Consider the following 5,752-nt stretch of genomic DNA (forward strand, 5'->3'; position numbering starts at 1 on the left):
TGTAAAATAAAACCTACCTTAAAAATACCTTAGAATTTTACTTTCCCAGTAATGTAATGAATACATATGTGAGATTTCACCCCCAAAGGACTTCTTTCTTCACAAAAAGCTGAGAGTGAGAAAATGCAGTGGCTCAGAAGGCCTTCTTTTGAAGAAGCCTAGCCTCTGTGACCATATAACGTAATATGAGGCACAACTTATCCATGACCTAGTTTTGACTTAGCTATTTAAATTACATCATCAAAAATAATAATAACAATAAAATATTTAAGTGGTAAGTATCTAGAATACAATATTTTAAAAATTATTAGAATGTTCAAACCAACAGTAGATAACGGCACCTTTTATAATGAACTAATAATCATATGCTATTCTTTTAACTTTAAAAATATATCGACATCACAACTCAACAAAAACAAAAAAAACAAACAACTCAATTTTAAAAATGAGCAAAGCACTTGAGTAGACATTTTTCCAAAGAAGATATACAAATGGCCGAGAAGCACATGGAAAATATGCTCAACATCACTAATTATTAGAGAAGTGCAAATCAAAATGAGATATCACACTGAGCTAACATTTCAAACCCATTTAGAATGGCTATGTGAAAAAACACACAGAAAATAACAAATATTGGCAAGGATGTGGAGAAATTGGAACACTTGTGCACTACAACTGGAAATGTAAAATGGTGTGGCCATTATGAAAAAGAGTTTGGCAGTTCCTCAGAAAAACAGAATTATGATATGACCCAACAATTTCACTTTGGGGTATATATTCAACATTGAAAGCAAAATCTCAAACAGATATCCATGTTCATACAGCATTATTCACAATAACTGAAAGGTGGGAGTAAGTCAATTTATCAGCAGATGAACAGATAAACAAAATGGAGTATATCCACACAAGGGAATATTATTTAGCTTTAAAAAGGAAGGAAATTCTAAAATATGCTACAATACTAATGAATCTAGAGAATATTATACTAAGTGAAGTTAGCCAGTCACGAAAGGACAAACACTCTACGATTTCACTTACATAATCTACCTAGAGTGGTCAAATTCATAGGAAGTGTTATGAGGGCTGCCATTTGTGATGGGGGAGGAGAAATGAAGACTTATTGTTTAATGAATGCAGAATTTCAGTTTTGTAAGATGAAAAAAGTTATGTGGCTGGATGGTGGTGATGGTAGCACAATAATGGAATGTACTTAATGGCAGTTAATGTGCACTTTAAAATGATTAAATGGTAAATGTGAGTGCTTTTTATAATATAAAAAATTAAAAAGCACAAAATATACATATATGTTATATATATAAACATCTTTTATACAAACTCTTTGGCTTATCTAAATTTTAAGATGAAGAATGTGTCTCTTTTAATCACTATCTTATCTCCAATTTTCAGCACACATAACACATGCAATCAATATTTCTCATTGAATTTGAAAACTGAATGGGTCTCCATATTACACTTCTGAGAGTTAAAGCATTTGCCATTACTAGGACTGAAAACATGTTGACACTACTCCACGTGCAGTTATTCACTATCATCAAGAGCTTTCAGATACATAGCAATAGAACTTTCTGGTTCTATATTGTTGCTTCTCTATTTCAGGCAATTGCACACAAATCAAGACAGACAATCAAAGGCTGTGGTGATCTCTGTGGTAACCTACATTTAGAACTACGATGAAGTCTGTCATGTCAGTATTCTCAAGTGAGCCATCCATAAATAGGACTGCTCTTTAGGGTGTCACACAGTAATTCTACCAGTTTAAGCTTGTCAGAACCTTCAGAAATTGAGTTACTAGCTACAAATGGGGGAGAAAAATACTAAAAGAAGTGACAGAAAGAAGGACAAGATAATTGTAAAAGAGAAGGAAAGTGTCAGCAAGACAGAAAGGTAAAGAGGCAATGAAACTAACATTTAAAGAACATCTAAGTTTTGGGAGTATGCTAGGCATTTTTCTATATACCATCTCACTTAATCCTCGTAAGGAACACAGCCAATTATAACCACCATTTTTACTAATAAGAAAACCGATATTCAAAGAAGTAAAGAGGAAAGAACAGCTTTTAGAGGACAGGTCCAGAAAATGGACACAGGTTATAATGACATAAATTAGCATTCCTCCATAATCATGGAAGCAATCCCTCTTCACAGGTCATGGTCAGAGAAGTGAAAGAATTTTGCAGATTTAAAGAAACTATAGAAGAGAGATTTTTAATTATGCACTCATTGTTTAAAAGCAGTAAATGCCTTTCATTTGTACCTGTATTCAGTGACCATAATAATAAAATTAACTGCACCCAGCATAAAGATTTAAGCCTGCAGAAGGAGCACCCCAAGCAGGCAGGATAATAATCTACAATCTCTGCCGATGTACAGGTGGAAAGTGTAGTGCCATCCTTTTTGTAGAAACTTGGTTGTTACAGGGTAACTCAATCTTTAAACATTTTAAAATAAGTCAGGTCCTTGAAATATGTATGATTATACAATGATTCTGTTCATGGTAAGATTTCAGTTCTTTTTCCATCTTTCATTCATTCCAAGTTTAGTTTGTCTCTCCTCTTCCTACTTCTCTTCCCACTCAAGTCTCTGTACTTTTCTTTTATGGAAGTAACAACTTTAGTTGTATAGAACTCTAGCCACTTTTCCCTTACAGAGGAAGCAGCAGGCAGCTTTACCACCAAGTGAGGTGGAAATTTTATATGTCAAACAGGCTGGTGGGGGAAGCCCCTGGAGCCAGAAGAAGATGAATGATGCCTCTCTGTGTGCATTGCTTTGCTTCACAGCAGCTCAGGGAGTAAGAGTTCATTTTCTTCAGGGGCATTGCTACAAAGCACACTTTTGGAACATTCTTAAGTGTTCAAGTCAAACCTCAGTCTTCCAGCAAGTCACTCTCAGGAGCAGAGAGATAAGTTTAGGCCATGACAAGCAGAAAACTGACTTTGAAGTATTTCTCACTTACCTTCCCTCCATGTCCTTATTTGTCTTTTTTGAAGTAGAAAGTAAAAGGTAATGGACAACAGTGTGACTATTATATGAGAGCTTGGAGAAAGAAATCATTTCACAGGAGAGACACTGTGGTTACACAAAGCAGAAAATGTGAGCCCTAGAGGTCGCAGACATAGGCCCACTCCACATTCTACCCAGCCCTCTTCAGACTGGAATAATATACAGTCTTGAACTTGCTTCAGTTTCCTTTTGGATGGGAAGAAGGGATATGTTTAATTTTCTAAAATACTTGGCATGCACTTGGCAGAGATTACAGTATGATTAATTAGATGATATCACCAGAAAGCACTGTCTTCCTACCTCATAATACATATTTGAGTAAGCATATTTGAGACACTATCTTGGATTTTCATGAAATTTTGTAGAGTTTTAAAACTTTAAAATTTTAATAACCTAGACAGTAGGTGTGATAGACAGAGACTGTAAATGGCTTTTAAAGGTAAATTGATTTTTTTCCTCCCATCTAAAAAACATGAACATCATCTGTCCTGGTCAAATGTGATAGTCATTTTTAATTTGTCACAGGGATGTGAAATAAAGTCCTTTGCATACAATTATGTAATGTCAGTGCCCTACACTTTAATACATTTGATTCAAAATCTCCTTTAAAGTTTTCTATCATACCTCCACCTGTTATAAAAGGTTAGAGATATATATGATTTTATGAAAACCTAATCTATAAAGTGTATAATTTTGGACAAAATGTATTAATTGAAATAACAATGGAAAAGTATTTAATGTGACACTAACATAAAATATATTTTTAAGTTACTATTATGTAATAATTTGATTAAGCTACTTAATCTATAAATTACCATAGCAATTTGGATATAAAGTAGGTGCATTAGAATTTTATAACTGCTATAACAAATGATCACAAATTTAGTGTCTTAAAACAACACAAATTCATTTTATAGCTCTGTGGTTACAAGTCCAACAAAGACCTCACTGTACTAAGATCAAGGTGTTGGCCAGGCTATGTTCTTTTCTGGAGGTTCTTGGGGAGAATCTGTTTCATTGTCCTTCCCCAGTTTTAAAGCTACCTGCATTCCTGGGATCATATAATTTTTATTTTCAAAGTCAGCAACAGTGAGTCCAGTCCCTCTCACATTACCATCCCTTTGGTTTTCTTCTATCCCTTCCTTTACCACCTTTAAGTAGCCATGTGATTAGATTGGGCTCACCCAAGCAACACAGGATAATTTCCCTATCTCAAGGTATCTTAAGGTCAGAAGATTGGCAACCTTAATTGTATCTGCAATTCTAACCCCCTTTTGCCATTTACAGGTTCCAAGTATTAGGATGTAGACATATGTTATTATGACATTATTTGGGGGCCAGTATTCTACCAGCCATAGCATGCAATTATTTATAGCAGAATATGATAGCTTATTATCATCTCAGGTCTAATATACTGTGTACATATCTAAGATATTGGGTTAAATAACATATAACACATCAGATTATACATTCCGTGCATTATATATCTAACTTTATTCACTTGAATTATGCAACATTATAAGTACATTTCTCTTATATAGCCCAATTAAAATAATTACTCTTCATGCTGTATTTAACAGTGGGGTTATAAAAAAAGGATAAGAGAAAGAGAATTAAGTAGAAGTAGTAAGTTATCAGTTTTGAAGGGCTGGCTGAAAATCAGTTTATTACCTGACTAAAATCACTGATGGGGAGTGAACCAGAAGTAACACAATTTGGGACAAATTTCAACTTTGCCACATACACCAAACCTGAGCTCCATGATCATCTCACCAGGACCAACTGAGATCAAATGCTGGAATTGGCGCCAGACTTGAGCCTGAACCCAGACCCAAAATTTATGTTTTGTGGTATCTAGAGTCTCAGATTAGATTTGGTCTCCAGAATGTGGTGATGCTTAAGTGCCACTTTTTATACACTGAACATCAGAGGGAAAGACAACATTTACCAAATATTCACCATGTGTCTTATGCTTCTCATAAGAGGTACCTAGGCTATCACTATTAATACAAACTATGTGACATTTTATTTGTATGCATAATTTTGTCCTTTCCCACATCCGTCAAGGTAGACATCTTTGTTTCCATTTTCAATTTCCATTAGGAATCAAAAGCTCAGTGAGTCATGAAGTTGAGATGTGAATACTGGTCTTCTGGATCTCAAAGTCATATTCCTTTTCTTACATCCTACTGAGTCTCAACTCCAAAATCACAACACAGCACTATAGAAACCAAAGGTTTAAACCAATACATTTAAATTGCACTTAATATAATTTTTGAATAACAGTTAACTTCAAATAACATAGTTCTCAGGTTCATGTAACTGAAAATTTCCAGAATGATTCAAGAGTTGATTTCATTTCTATTTTAATTCTGGCCTCTATGAGGGGATGTGTAGTGGCCAAACAATGCCATAAAATGTTTATATTCTAATCCCTGCAGCCCCTAAATATATTATGTTACATGGCACAAGAGCATTAAGGTTACAGTGAGAATCAGGTTTGCTAATCAGAGATTATATCAGATTATTTGGGAGTGAACAAAGTAATCACAATCACTTTAAAGCAATAAGAGAGAGGCAGCAGTGTCAGAAGCAGGGCAAGACTTAATTGGCCATTGCTGGCTTTGAAGATGAAAGGTATTCAGGAGCCACAAAATGTGGGAAGCTTCTAGAAGCTGGAAAGGGCAAGAAAACAGATTCTCCCCTAGAACTTCCAGGAAAGAAGGCAGTC

This window comes from Aotus nancymaae, unplaced genomic scaffold (genome assembly GCF_030222135.1).
Source record: "Aotus nancymaae isolate 86718 unplaced genomic scaffold, 86718_ANA_hifiasm-v0.15.2.pri h1tg000040l, whole genome shotgun sequence".
NCBI classification, from domain to species: domain Eukaryota; kingdom Metazoa; phylum Chordata; class Mammalia; order Primates; family Aotidae; genus Aotus; species Aotus nancymaae.